Below are 15,658 nucleotides of genomic sequence, written 5' to 3'. Positions count from 1 at the left end.
GGAAAAATAAAAATAGTCACAATGCAGTTCATTTATTCCACAATCATCAAAGATAGCTGTAACTTTTCGTCATTTTTTTATTTTGTTTGTTCTGTGTATCATCTGCAGTTCCTGGTTTGAATCCCTGAGCCATGGAGAAATTCCTATTATCATAAATGCTATGCCTGTATTGCCATTCTTCTATTGTTCAGACAGTACTGATATGAACCCATATTTTAACTAGTGAAAATACGAATTATATTTTCACTGTAACCGAACTACTTACAGCGACGCGTACGAGTGACCTTCGCTGGTATGCATGACCTTCGTTGGTATATCATATGTACATATAAAACAGCTGAGCGAATAAGGCAAATGACAATCCGAAACGTCATCATGATTATGGTCAAAATTCTGTTGTTTGCAGTGACTTCATGGGCATTGCACTTAGGCACAAGTACAATTGTACAAAAAACATACAAACAAACGTATTGAAAATTTGTATCATTTGCCGAAACTTGTCATTGTTCACGGCCGGCCGGCCCCGTGGCGGTGCAGTGTTTTCATGTCGTCTACGCTGCTGAAGATTACATGTAAGATATCGGTTGACAGTGCATCATGATAGAACCGCTTTACGACAAGTTTCCTGTTGATGAGCTTAAGTATCTGGGCGGTGAATTACATCGTTTACAGCCTTAAATGAGCCACAAAAATCCGACCACACTGAAAATACTCGCGACAGACAAGGTTGAAGGTGCACATAATATTTCCGATTTTCACCTGTCAGTGAGATTCACAGGTCATGATCGTGTCTGGCGGCACCACTGCGGTGCGGGTTTCAGATACAATGTAAGATCTAGGGAAAGTCAAACTTTCGCTTACATGTAGGTTGTTAAAGGAAGTTTAGTTCTATGAAGGCAAGCCAGGAACGAAAATATACGAGCAGACGACGGAAATATCTTTGAAATATTTATTCGTACAGCAACAAAATCACAAACGAGTTCAATCAATCAATCTTTATTATACTCAACTCACACTGGCAGAGAGTGTGGTATGGTACATTCCAAAATTGGACAAAAGTACAAAACTGAACACTTTCGAGAGGACAACAAAGTATCCAAGTTGTACAATAAGCAAACTGTTTAACAGTGGGAAGCTACTGGAGGGTCAGCACAAATCAGTGTTCTTCAAGAATAGCCTATAGCAAGATCTAGAAAATTACGACACTACAGCTTACAGTGTACTCACTTCATGTTTTCCCTAATCCGCTTACTAGAAGGTATATTCGGCATATTTGACGTCTGAGGACATGTATAATTCTTCGAGATATTAAAGTGACTGGACAGGTACGGGTATATATCCACTGTGCATGTATAGCTGTGGGTCCATAGCTGTGGTGTTTTCGGACGGGATTCCTGCCTTTTACGGGCTGGTTTTGACTTTTTACGATTTTTACCCCGGGGTTAAAATCGTAAAAAGTCAAAACCAGCCCGTAAAAGGCAGGAATCCCGTCCGAAAACACCACAGCTATGGCCCACATGCCACAGCTAGTGCATTTATAGATGTCGCAGAGCTGCTCACTCCATGCACTCAGCTGTTCAAACTCGATCGATTTCGAAATCGAACGCTGGCATGGCGCGTGTATTTTGACGCACGCGATTTTGTCGGCCTCATAACTTTCACGCAGGGATGAGGTTATGTATCAAAACACGAAGACACACCATTTTACACACTCCAGTCTATGTTTTACATCCAACGTCATTTTAAACTAAAAATACATCTTCTTCAAATTGTGAAAACCTGTGTCGACATCGTAATATTGAAATTGTTCGCTTTAAAAGTGCGCCATAAACCCTACTTTGAAGTGGAATGGCCCGATAGCGGAATAATATCAAGAAGTGATATGGTTGTCATCACTCCTTAGCAACCAACTTTTTATAAGTACAGCCTGGAGGAAGCAAGGTCGATTTCAAGTTGATTTCGTTTCTAATTTCGGAGCGTCTGTAGGAAAGCAGTCATAACCAAAGCATGCATGTATGATAAAGGGGTTATTACACGAAGTTAGGGCGATACTGCGTCGTATTCTCGTGATGTGTCGTATTTTGACTCGTTGCTGCGCAACTCGTCAAAATACGGACACATCACTCGAATACGACGCAGTATCGCCCAAACTTCGTGTAATAACCCCTAATTATTTAGCTCATAAATATACCCTATATGAGTATAATCTGCATTGTTATTGTTTAAATTTTGTATTCAGGTCCGGACTAGAATACATTTATCAACAATAACGAGCTATGTTAAGCGGTCTGAAATCACCAAAGTGCGCCTGCAAACTGCGCCGGCGCATTTCAAACTGCGCCCCCATTTTGCGCCGGTATATTGCGCCGCCCAAAATGGCCCTTACTCTGCGCCATTGCGAAGTTTCAATGTCAACCACGGTATTAATAGTCTATTGGTTTAGTCAGGCGATTTCAAAGAAATTTCATGTTTTTCGTGGAAATATGGTGAAATGTGTCACTAAAATGCGGAGGATGGGAGTAATTTTTTCCGACACGTATGTGAAGTATGTAATAGCATCACCCGAGAGGGAAGGTAACTCCGAGCCAGTCGAGTGTCATTTGCATCGTAAATCGACCTTTAAATCTGTTTGTAGTTTCTACCCAAACCTTGTCGGTAAATACCTTTCACAGGTAAAAAAAGACGCTAAATCTTACTCTCAAACTATTTCGATAGCCAAATATCTCTGCCATTAGGCCTATACATTTCGTAGGGTAACTCTATACTCAGTATATGGCGAGAGAGTCCTGGCTGTCTCAGTGTCTGAATAGGTGGTGCAGCCGTAAATCGGACACTCCATACTTGTTTGATCGGAACCTCATGGACCGTAATTCTTGCTCTAATTCTGCGACCTTTGAATTGTTACTTCCAACTCATGACCACCCCAAATGATATAAAGGAATGTGACTGATTCTGAGACTCTCAGTTCATAGAAGAGTCAAAGTGCGATCATGTTTGCGACTGAACTTGAGACTCCCATTTCGCTTTGTGATGTATATTTGCGAGTGAATTTGAGACCGGGTTTGAGACTCTCATTTAACGTGCAAACAGCAAATGCGACCGTCCTTACGACTGACTTCCTGACGTAAGGTATGTAAGGGTACCGGAAATCGACAAGTGCGAGGCTAAAGTTAGGAGAGCGAATGTGAGGGCTTGAAGTGTACGTGCTCACTATGAAAGTGCGATCGATAGTGAGAATGTGAAGTGAACTCGGACTGTACATAGTTAGTGCTTGTCAGCATTTATTTCATCACTTTGGTCGAATGAAAACTTACGATCAAAGTGATTGCTAAAACAGCTATACGATCTCCATGGAAGTACAGTGCTGTGTATCATGAGCGAACAGCTGAGTGAATTCATCATTGAAGTCCCCGATGGAAATTATTGCAACACTCTTATTTCCAAACACCAAGAAGTTGATATATTCGTCTAAATAAAAATATGAATGAGACATTCATCTTTACATAATGGAGAATAGAATATATATCAGACTACGAAGAACATTATTCACCAGGTTTTAAAAATCAGCAAGAGACTGATCGGGCTGGGACGTACGATTCACAGACTGATTCAAAGTGCTGGTCAAAGTGAAAGGGGACGCCATGAACACTAAATCCGATAGGTATTTATATAGTTATGTCAAAAACGGGAGTCACGACCGTGATTGGGTTATTCAGACTGAATTACCCTTGAAACGGACCAAATGATAGCATACAATTACATGCAATCTAGGTCTAGAATCCTGTGACACTATGGCGGGTTTCCGAGTCCCTGTCGCGGTTCGGAAAACGACCTGCTGACAGCTGATGACAAAACACGCTCATGCTTTTGATCATAGACCCTGGAGCGATGTTTTGATGGATTTCTAGCTTCCTTACCCTATAAAAAACTTGAAACTAAAATGAAAGACGAAAAAAGATCCGTGAACGGACGAGAGATTTCCTGTAGAAACTTCAGATATTTACTGAGGCGGATCATGCGCAGAGTAAGGGCGCAGTTTGGGCGGCGCAATTTACCGGCGCAAAAAAATGGGGCGCAGTTTGAAATGCGCCGGCGCAGATTGCAAGCGCACTTTGGTGATTTCAGACCGCTTACATACCAACAATAACAATGGTCATGTCACATATACAGGCTGTGTTGGCAAGCAGGACACTGGGCATTGGTCATGATGATCGGATTATAGTAAAATTCTGTAGTTGATACATTGAAACAGAGTAGACTGAAAAATTAGTCAAAAGTTACAGCTACTGTCCCTTTAAGTATATGTTGTCTACCTACATCACTTTAATGTATGTGACATGGAATGACTGTGCATGGAGCAAATGGAAATAGCTGGAAAGAGGCACTTCTCCCATGATGCACTGGGAATTGGAGGTACAGAGTGTAGCCATAGATTAATGATGATAGAATTGTTGAGGCTGAATGAACTCAGGTATTTTTGATTTTGTTATGGATTCTTTTACTATTTAAATCATGATTGTCATTATTTACTGCCATGGTCAATATCATTGATGCAAGAGTAATAAAATGTTACATTAATTGTTGTAAAACCATTCATTTTAAGAAGGGACATTAATCCTACTGGATTTCCTACGGCTAAGAGACTGTGAATAAAAGTATATGCAACCACCTGTTTGTATGCATTAGAAAACCTCAAACATTTTTGAATTTGAATTTGAATTAATGTGAATTTTTGATCCCCTTTCACTATCATTTCACTTCCAGAAAGTAAAAGTTATTAAAGCAATCTTTAGAATTGGTAAATTGCATGTTTAATTTAAGAAATGACAATAACAGATACCTTGAAATCCCATTGATACTAAATTCTAAATTTTGATCAGTTTCCCAGTATATTTGTTATGTCTTACTTCTTTTTCCACTCTCAAAATTACGCTCAAATATCCAGTTTTAAATTTGTAAACACTGCCTGTAAGTGTGTTGTGGCTGATGTTGTTGTTGACAATTTGTGTCTTTTCTACAGTGGAAATTCAATTGTCAAAAATAACATTGCACATAATACTCAATCCATTGTGATGGCAAGGCTTCTATTCATATTCTCAGTTTATACCGTAGGGAGAGGAATGAGAAAATTGTCATTTTTTCTGGTACAATAAGAATGAAAACATGACCAAAATTCACACATACGTATTGTCCCTTCAAGCTGACATTTGAACTTCATTTGAAATATTTCTGATCTAGATCTCATCGTAGGACTGACAAAAACTTCTTTGTTATGATAAGACCTATCAGCATTCCAACAACTGTCTTTACTTGCAAAGGTTTACACTTCACTAAAGTCTAGAGCTGATTCTGTGAAGGAAAAGGAAATAATGATACATAAAGATAGATTAAAACTATAATAAATCAGTGTGTTTTTGTTTCATTCAAGGCAAGGCTACATACCTCTGAGTATTTGCAGTAATTTTTGTTATTTTAGAAAACTGTTGGTATTTCAAACAAAATAAAATGCAAGTTTTATAATGGTAATATTTTACAATTACGCCTTCTCTAGAAAGTAGTGTTAGTGCATGTGCTTGCATAACATGAGCCATCGTAGTCATGTGACCAAGCTGGCTTGTTCAAGTTGCCATGCTTGAATGTCCAGCACGTCTGAGTATTGAATGACACATTCGTGTATGCGAGGAAAAGTAAATACAGTATTGAAATGTATGATTGATCTACAAAAATGAATGACATAAAAATGATACAAAAATCCAAAAAACTAGGGTATTTATATATCAAACTTACAACAACAAAATTCCACTCCTGTGAAAGATCTGTACAGTCTGTATAGTTAAATCTCTATCAGCAACTGAGTGTTTTAACACTGATCTGTACCAGTATAGTGTTGCAAAGATGTTTGTGTGTTCAATTATGCGCACACTGAGAGAAGTTACGGAGTCTAAATTTCATGCTTGTATCAGTGCCCTGTTGTAATTGGACACCAGCCTTTGCATACATGCATATGGCAGGGTCTGCTGAAGTTTATGTATAAGTCATTACATGTATGTACTGTCAGATGACAGTGGTGTTATTTCTGACATTGTTTGCCTGTTATAGATTTATAATATGTGGAAACACTGGTACACTTATGTCTCTGCCATCTTGTTTTACAACTATGGCTACAGGAATGGATACAGTAAGATGCAACGTTCAGTAAATTCTCAAAAAGATTCTGCACACTGTATCTCCTCACATGGTTGCTTGGCATGCACACCTGATATGTTACCTAACAGAGTTAGATGACATTTTAATGAAATTGGATGCACTGTGGCAAGAGTTTTTGTGTTTGAAGTACACAATGACTTATCAGTTTTCAAGTTTGACCCTTCTAACATGATAGTTATGATAGCATGCAAAGAACTATGCACACAATCTCTAATTTGAGTACTAGCATTACATGCCAGTGTGCCCTCAAACTGACAAACTCATTGCATTAATTCATGAATTTCTAGAAATTTCTTTTTGTCAGCCTAACACCAGTATGTGTAAAATATACAATTTACTCTCATCAGAGTGAATTTGCTTCAGTCATTATCGTGTCAATTTGGCTCAGCGGGCGAACTGATTGTATGTCAGTGGAAAAAGTTAGTTAATTACAGATTTCTTGAGTTATTTCAATGCTTTTTCTCTTGATGGGCTGATTATACAATTTTTGTGTAATGTGATTAAATAAAGTTGAATAAATCTTAAAAAAGTAAATAATTACTCTAATATTCATGACATTTTAGCTCTGAAATTAGGGTCGCATCAGCTGAACTTCCATCACCTTTAAAATGACTTCACACTCAGACAGTGTCATGCTTCTCATTTGCTGTCATCAATAATGGCTGACTATCCCAATGATACCTAGAAACAGAAATTAAGGAACAACTACAGTAACAATTCACGACCTAAAGAAATGTACCAAGAAATAACAGGATATATTTACCGGCCAAAGACAAGTACAATGCTAACTGCTATATTTAATATTGCTATCATATCCAGACAACCACACAATGCAAGTTTAGCACAAAACTGACTACATGTACACGGGGTATGTGACCATTAAAACATATTGGCACTTTCTTGCATTTGTGACGAATTTGCAAAATTACTCAAAAACTGTGCTGATGATTTTTAAATTCACACATTTCTGGTCACCCGTAGTAACAAAGGGTAATAACAGGTGTCAATGACCAATAAAGGTCTACAATGCAGTTTGTTTCAGGAATCTAAGGAACAAATATTTGGATTATCAAATTTTCATAACACCTTGCCAGTGCTTGTGTTGATTCAGTTTTGAAGTCTTGTGGCATTACTGAAGTTGTCATGGTCTTGTTTTCATGAAAATCATCATTTTATACTTTCCTCGATAGAGTAGATAGCAGCAAGATTTAATTTGAAATGTAGGTAACTTTCAGGTACATATTAAATATCAACTTTGTATGGTGACTGCTTAATTCTATTCTTGAATAAACAGACAGAGAGACTATGGAATGTGCAGCTTTCAAAGAATATTTGTGATATCAGGATCTCATCAGCAACATGCAATATATTCACTGACCTTCACATTTGACCTTGTTGAATGTGGTACACTGTGAGAATACTGAGATGGTGTTGAATGTGGTACACTGTGAGGTGGACAAACAGCTTTTTTCTCACCAACCATTCAAAACACACGCCGGTGACAATTTAAAACATTGGACTCAAAGATATGTTCGGAAGTTTTGCACTGCGACGAGAATCGATCTGCACCACGTGTTTTACTTTATATTTTTTGCACTGATTGGAGTGTGGGTTTACGTGAGGACAGAAAACGGTCTTCCGGTTTGTTTGACAGTAGATATTTCTTTTCTCCACGGTGAAACTGTCAACATTTCAATATAGTGTATCTACCTTCGTTGTCTATTTTACTTTTTTCGACGTAACCAGTCGTCCTGCGTTTTCTGACACATTAATTGTGCTGTCAGGGTAATTCATCGACTGATGACAATATTCGTTCATATTCCGTGCATGTACAATGACAAAATCAACCGCCAACTTTGCTTCCATGTTTCATTTATTTTAAAGGAAAACAAGGATGTTGATAAATAAACAACAAAATAGAAAAGAAACGCAAGTCACAAGTTTGAAATAAGTGTACGTACCTTTAGAGTTTTTTGAGGGCTAATGGCAACATGTACAGGATAAGCTTACCACCCGACATCTAATGTCCTTGTTCAAAACTGAATTGTGGTGAGTCACTTGCAAAGAGAAGGTGTGGAAATTAATTTTAATTGTTCCTGCTTTGTTTTTGTGCTTGTCTGTTAAGTTTTGTTGACTTTTTATCCGTAAAAGGGAAACAAGACCAAAAGCGACCATTTTCTAAACCAGTGACAGAAATTACTACCTCTTTCTCAACTTCAATTTTTTTTAAAGCTTACTCGATCTGGCATCAAGTACCCATTGTTCTGGTATCAAAAGGAGAACGTAATAAATCATAGTTTCTGACTCTCGAGGGTCTAAGGTAAATTCGCAAATCCGTTTGTTTTGAAGTGCGGGCGCCCTCTATTGGCAGTGTATTCGGTTTATGTTCTACTGCTGGTTATACTGGGTCAATACATTACACGAATGGCGAGGCGTTCGTTTCACCAATTTGTGAGCTTGTCAATTCATGTCTGGTACTACCCCTGCACAAAGATAAGATATTTAAGATATTAAATCTAAGATATTAAATTTAAGATATTAAATCTTACAATAAATTTCCTTTGTTAAGTATTGTATTTAAACTGTAAATCACATAAAGGCCAAAACAAATTTAACAAAAAGTTTCAAAAGATAAACATTTCTGTCAATGTTATAAAATGCCACAAGACGTAAATAATTTTCGATGTGGGAAGTCGTTATTCGTCTTTCTATTGTCATTTTTTTGCGAAGCGCGGAACACTGAACTCGCCCATTTACTTATCACCAAGTACAGTACTCTAACTTTTATGGTACTCTATATAGCAAAAACATTCTACTCAGGATGATCAAAGTCCTTTTCAGAATAATCATGTTTCATTCGTTAAGTCTACAATTGGGGAAGTGGATAAATCAAGGACCACACAGATGGTTTGAAATCAAAAGCAACTTATTTATTAGGTGTAGCCACAGAATGGACAACTTATAAATTATTAACTTAATGCTTTTTCATTGTGCGACTCAAAATTTTGCCGCCGCAAATAAAATATAGGAATGTTAAGCGCCGGAATTTAGGCAATAAAGTTCATCGCCAAGGATTGGAACAATGACATTTTCAAAGACAGTATTGTTTCCAATGAGAATCTAAAACATCTCCCCGAAGGTTTGGTGATGCTGTTTTGGTAAGCAAAATGAAAAATGATACAACTAATGGGGCTCTGACATAATGACGCCTGCTTAAAACCTCTATAGCTCGCCTTGTGGATTAGCGCACACATAACTACAACCAAATGCGCCGGATATCCGTTTGTCTCCTAAGGAGCAATGTTACTGAAAGATTCAAGTTCCAGCTTCATGCAAGTTGGCAAAAGGCACACATGATGACGACACATATGTGTAAAGAGGAAGTCTTTCGAGAAATCAAGTATCCGAACCTAGCCATCGACAAAGTTCATTGCTATAGACCTTAACGGCACACCATCGCTCAAACGTCTACATACATGCTAAAACATACCAACGACAAGGCGTTGTCAAGTCCAACTATATTTGTACGTTTGCTATTGATTTTAATACTTCATTAAATAAATTGTCACCCTCCAAACTTACAACTTGTATAAAAGGCTATATCTCTAGTGTCTTAACTTCTATCACCTTGTGTTTTGAAATGTTTGGAAATAACGAATGGTGATTTTTATGCCGCCTACATCTGAATCAGTGGCTTGGAGACTGGTATATGGTAATCACAATTCAGCACACACAAGTGTCAGGGGAAGAGAAATAGACACTTCCGAGCGCCTTTGCGTTCACACGTGACAAACTCTCCCAAGGTATCACAGAGTTTGTCTTTAAATTATGTCTTCATGCGCACTTTATATGGACAGTGCATATTGAGATATATTACCCTTAGAATTGCCGAGGAGGGCGCAGAATTATAGACTAAGCATCACATGTATCAACTCTCGGATATTACCATGAATAAAGAGTTAAAGGTAATTGTAAGTGCAGGGCATACTGATAAACTCATATCTGACATGCTGATATAATTTATTGTTTATTCACATACCGAGGTTTATTTTCCATTAAATGCAAACTCATATATACAAGACCCATGAATCTGTATGGCTCACGTCGTCAGCCAAACGATTCTCTGACGAGTGCACTTGCTGTATCTCTCCTATTCCGGCGTCCTGCTTCCATCGATTTCAGATGTTTCTCTATGGAAGCGGATCTACCTCCTTGCTCAAAGTGTTTTCACTTCTAACATTTCCTTTGTCCATGAAGTTAAACTTACATACACCGGTAAAGCAGACAAACAATGTTCTCTCATGACGGGTGACAAAAGAGACCATCCTTTGGAGTTATAGTTATTTTACATCGTAACTTTTCACCATCTGCTGACAGTGAGTGAGTCCATTACCCTAACCACTGTGCAATGGTACATCCTCAATAATAATAGCAAATATATTCAGCATAGAACGGCTCCCCAATTTAAATACAGATTAAGATTTTCTCAAAAAGGGTTCATTTCTAACTGTGAACATTTCTTTCTCTGTTCATTTCTAAGTGCCAAAATAATATTTCTTTGTTGATTTTCTTAAAAACAGTATACGAAGGCAATAGTATTAAGTGATACGATATGTTTCCAGATGATTATATGAAATTAGATATTTAGCCACTTTATTGGTGAATCTTCATAAGGCTCTGACTCCATCAAAGCTGTTATAAACCTACTGCTCCGTTCACGGAGTCTCGGGATTTCATGGCCTTGGCTTTTTTACTCAGTGACACCCACAGGACGAGATACATTGCTATGGCACAGACTTTGAACACGATCTGGAATGTCAACAGTTTCAATCGGTAGTCGAAGAGGTCGTATATCCAACAGGTACTGAACATGCTACATTCTGATACTCCCCAGAACAAACATGCTGAGTCGATGATGTAACCCATATAAACAGGCGTAGGCACCCAACCTGAAAGAAAAAGTTGACAGAAAACGAAAGTTTCAGATGGGTTCATGTGTTACGTTTGGTCTGTTCTGCTTTCCTTCATTTCTGAAGATCCTTAATTTGTTCTATTTTTCGGTCGATACTCTTGCCAAAATAAAAACTCGTCCCTGTTTAATATTTGTTTTTCACAAAGTTAATACATTTATCAAATGACATGTCTTCAAGCTTCATCTGTGTTCCATTACCGTAAAGCATGCACAAAAGACAATCATCTGGAAGTAAACAGTGTGGTTTTGTCTTTGCCAGTAGTCAGCTGAAGTAAATACAAAAGATTATTAAAGCTTGAGAATGAATGATATTATTTGACATCTACATACTACACATTAAATGCCGCCGCTGTCGTGACTTAATGGAATATTACACATTGATCAGACACGGCATTCTAATCCTCCAGGCTATACTTTGATGCCAAGGTACATTCGAATTCCTTTCAGAGAAAAAATTCGTAAAAGTCGCAGAATTGACTTACCGATGATTTGAGAGAAGAACTGTCGAATACCGACGGCAAAGGGTTTGTCCTCTGGAGCAACAGCGCTGAAGAATAGAAATTTTAGATAACGTCTTATAAATGGAAAGTGTACATTCATCACTAGTATCATAGACTATATGATCAGATAGTAATAGCGTGCATAGCTTTATTTGGCGAGCTTTCCTAAAGGATCTGCCGTGCATAGCAGATAAGTCTATATTTGAAGAGGCTACATGCATATATAGTTTATGAAATCTGTTCGAATAGAGAACCTCGCAAAAATTATCTGGTTGATTTTCAATCGAATATTTTAGACATTTGGGTCACAATGAATCTTCACCAAAGAGTGCTCAATGTTAATATGGAACTAATATGACAAGGCTACATTTATCCATGCATTGCTTTCTCCTGAATAAACACATTGTGACGTAAAAGTTTGAAAGCTTTCATGCGGACGGACAACTCTGGTAATAGCAAGAAATCAATGACGTGTGTATTTACGAAAAACTACTAGTATTTCAATCCTTTTTTCTTATTCCCGTTAATTATTTTGACATGTCCCTGAGGAAAGTTCATCAACACGTCATTACAAATTAACAGTATTGAAAATACGAATGTGCACAGATGTAAACATGTATGTCTAGTGAATAGGTGATAATGTACGGCCATTTTAAGAAGAACGATTGAAACACGCCAAGTTTAAGGTACTAACACTGTAACCTGTCAAACCTGGGCCAGAGAAATAGCGAAACAAACAACATAGATTTCTAAAGGTACATACACTTGTTTTCATAAAATTGTCAACAATAAAAACAAAGGCAATTATTCTCGGTGAATTGAGATTCAGTTAATGCAATTATTATTCAGTTTATGTGTTTCGTTTCAAAACCACATCATTTGACGTTAACGGCCACCCGTACCTTTGTGGTTATTGCTTCAGTACATCCAGCGAAACAAGGAGAGTAATACGTCAGGCCGTCACTGCCGCACACTGGATCGTACTCGGTGTCAGAACAACCACAGTTCAAATTGCATTGCGATGCAAATTGGGATGGACCAAAGTCGGTGATGAGGTTGTTTCTGAAAGAGAGTTAACATTCATCAAAATTAGACAATATTTGACAAGTCAGCTGAATCTCTAAACAGTTTTAAACGGGCATATGCCAACCATGTCTTGGATGTTGTGTAATATTGTATCGTATTTCCTTTTACCTATTGTACTGCGAGTTATCTTTATCAGCCTTGTTCTGTTTTTGTCAATTTCAGTATTTTATTTCAATTTCGATTTAGATGTACTTCTAGAGATTTTTTGGCTCATTGAAAAACAGCTACTACTTTGTAGAAAGCTGATTGGATTCCGATAAAGAATAAAGAATAAAGGAAGCTCGTGGATAATTGTGCTATTCAGTGATATGAAATGATTTCCCACTCTCGATTGTTAGTGATATTATTATTGTAAATGATCTAGATGGACTTTATGTAACCAGCATTAATGTAGTTTTATGATAATCATGGCGTATAGGCAATTTTTACGATAGATATTTTTGAAGATACTAAGGAAAACATCTTAAGTATTACTTCAATATAATTGTTCATTATTACATATGTACCACAGTTTACTTGCATCATAGCGCGAATACTTCCTGTATTTGCATTGCAGTAATACAAAACACATTATAAAATTTATTTATGTTAATGAGTTTTCACTATTGTCCGAGCATTGTTTGTAAACACAAAAATTGTCATCTGCAAGACTTCGTTTCAGTTTGGTTTGTTGCAAATTATCAGTTAAAGTAAAGGGCGACGAATTCGGACGCGCACACGCTTTAGAACGTTTCCGCGCAGATTTAACTCCAGCCTGCCGCAAATGGGTTATTTTGTAGCGCATGTATTTAACATCACCTGTTATTGTTGAAATTGCGCTTTTACCTAATTTTTTGACCCAGTGTCTTAGAAATACATGTGACCTATAACCTTGTCATATTTTGACCCCCTAGGAAGCTGGTTTTTATTCAATATGAGCGAAAAATTAACATTTCTCTCCCATTTATATGGTGCAAATTACCCATTCACCTGGAGATATTGTAAAAAGTAGCGTGGTGACACCCTTTTATTAAAAGTGTAAACTAAACGGTATTACGTCAGGAGTTTATTCGCCAAGTTTGGTCAAAATGACACCATTCAAAGCGACAGGAAGAAAGTTCGAAAATTATGTAGTGGTATAATTTCGATATCGTCATTTTGTAATCGATACTTATGTTAAAATTTCTTCACAAACATCATGAAAACTATACATTCGATAGATATGGATCTTAAGTCTTGGTATTTATTAAAATTAACTCATTTGCTAAGCGTTTTATAATTGCTTTCTTTAGTTTAAGTGAATTATATCATTTTTATTTATTTCTAACGACGCCATTTTGACGTCCGTTTCCATGGAAACAAGCGTGGTGACCCCATTTTTATTTCATTTTGCACTTGCACAACTTCCAAGAATATTTGTGCAAAGTTTCAAGAAAATTACACCACAACTTAATTTTGACGTAATTCGTAGTACTTCACCTTAAAGCATAATGAATGTCATAACCGATAAAAATTACGACAAACAAAATTGTATTTATTTATCTAAGTGTGAGGATGACTTTTGTTTCTCTGGAAAAGCAGTTTGTCGTCAGCAGAGCAAGATCGACATTAAAGGACGACGTTAGCCCAGCGGAGCCACTACCGGGTCCAAGTACATGTACTTTAAAGTCAGAACGATATGATAGAAATCAGACTGTCCAATGTAGCGAAGGTGAAGAGAAGTGTAAAATGATCTATAACTGACAGGATTTTCACTTTCTTGAAACTTTCGCAAAAGTTCAGGGAGAAAATCATATACTGCGAAGTGAATCCGAAAAATGACGTTACAAATTTTGTATAGGGTAAAGCCCGAGTACGAGGGCTCTTCTGGTATATAAAGTCCAACCCAACGACAAAATGTCGAGGCCGCAGGCCGAAACATTTTATCGAAGGGTTGGACTTTATATACCAGAAGAGCCCGAGTACGAGGGTTTTATCCGACTTAAAAACTATCGCATCTAACTGATATATTTTCGTTTTCAATGTGTTTACGTCAACCGTCCCCTTTGTCAATGTAACATGTTTAGGATATGAATTAAAACTTTTATTTGTGAAATAGCCTTCCAATTTAATGGAACATCCTATAAATGCCCTGGGGCACATTAGTTTCTGTTTGTACCACCGCAGATTTTATGTTGCAGCTGGTTTCCGCTGTGTTACCGAATTTGAATATTAGGGAAAAAACGTACCAGATGTCTACAGAATATGACATGTTCACTTTTGCTTGGACAGTACTTTACTACGGCGCTGTCATTCGTTTCTGGAATTTGGTGACCAGGGCTTTACGAGTAAATAAAACACCCTGAATTGAGCACTCTGATTGGTCAATCAACAGTAGATAGTTTTCAAGATTTCGATATAAGACTCTGCATGTTCTTCCCCTTTTTCAAAGTCCCGGCAAAACTGTACTTTCTCATCCCGTTATGTTGGATTGCTTTCTTCTTTTTTGATATATTTATACCTGGTAACTCGGAAAATACGGAATTATTCATTCGATCCGTCAGATTTTGAATAAAATCAGATATTTTCCCGTAAGGTTTTTACCACTATCAGAAGTTTTTATCTTTGATATGAGTATGTATATATATATATATATATATAGAGAGAGAGAGAGAGAGAGAGAGAGAGAGAGAGAGAGAGAGAGAGAGAGAGAGAGAGAGAGAGAGAGAGAGAGACGAAAGCAATCGTAAATTATAATAAGTACCACGTTCATCCTTTCATTGAAAGCCTCGTTGACTTCTGAAATGTCTCTCACCTAAAAGATGAATTGGTAAAATCCGAGTATGGAACAGATACCCCGACAAAAACGTCTTGGTCACAGGCTACGAACATCGGTTGGGCCACGTTGACCACGTTGACCACGTTGACCACGTTG

General features: G+C 37.4%; 1 long non-coding RNA gene across 1 annotated transcript in view; it reads right to left on the bottom strand.

Annotated features, from left to right (window-relative positions):
• The window catches only part of LOC139115182 (uncharacterized), a 43,314-nt gene extending 27,656 nt beyond the window's left edge, over nt 1-15,658 (bottom strand). Inside the window, exons 1-2 of the long non-coding RNA XR_011548074.1 lie at nt 15,539-15,658; nt 12,582-12,741 (exon numbers count right to left, since the gene is read on the bottom strand). This is a non-coding gene — a long non-coding RNA (uncharacterized lncRNA). The remainder of the gene's footprint in view (nt 1-12,581; nt 12,742-15,538) is intronic.

The sequence above is a fragment of the Ptychodera flava genome, chromosome 17, assembly GCF_041260155.1.
Source record: "Ptychodera flava strain L36383 chromosome 17, AS_Pfla_20210202, whole genome shotgun sequence".
NCBI classification, from domain to species: domain Eukaryota; kingdom Metazoa; phylum Hemichordata; class Enteropneusta; family Ptychoderidae; genus Ptychodera; species Ptychodera flava.
Note: the sequence above shows the minus strand (reverse complement) of the source record. Positions and strands in the feature narration are given on the sequence as shown.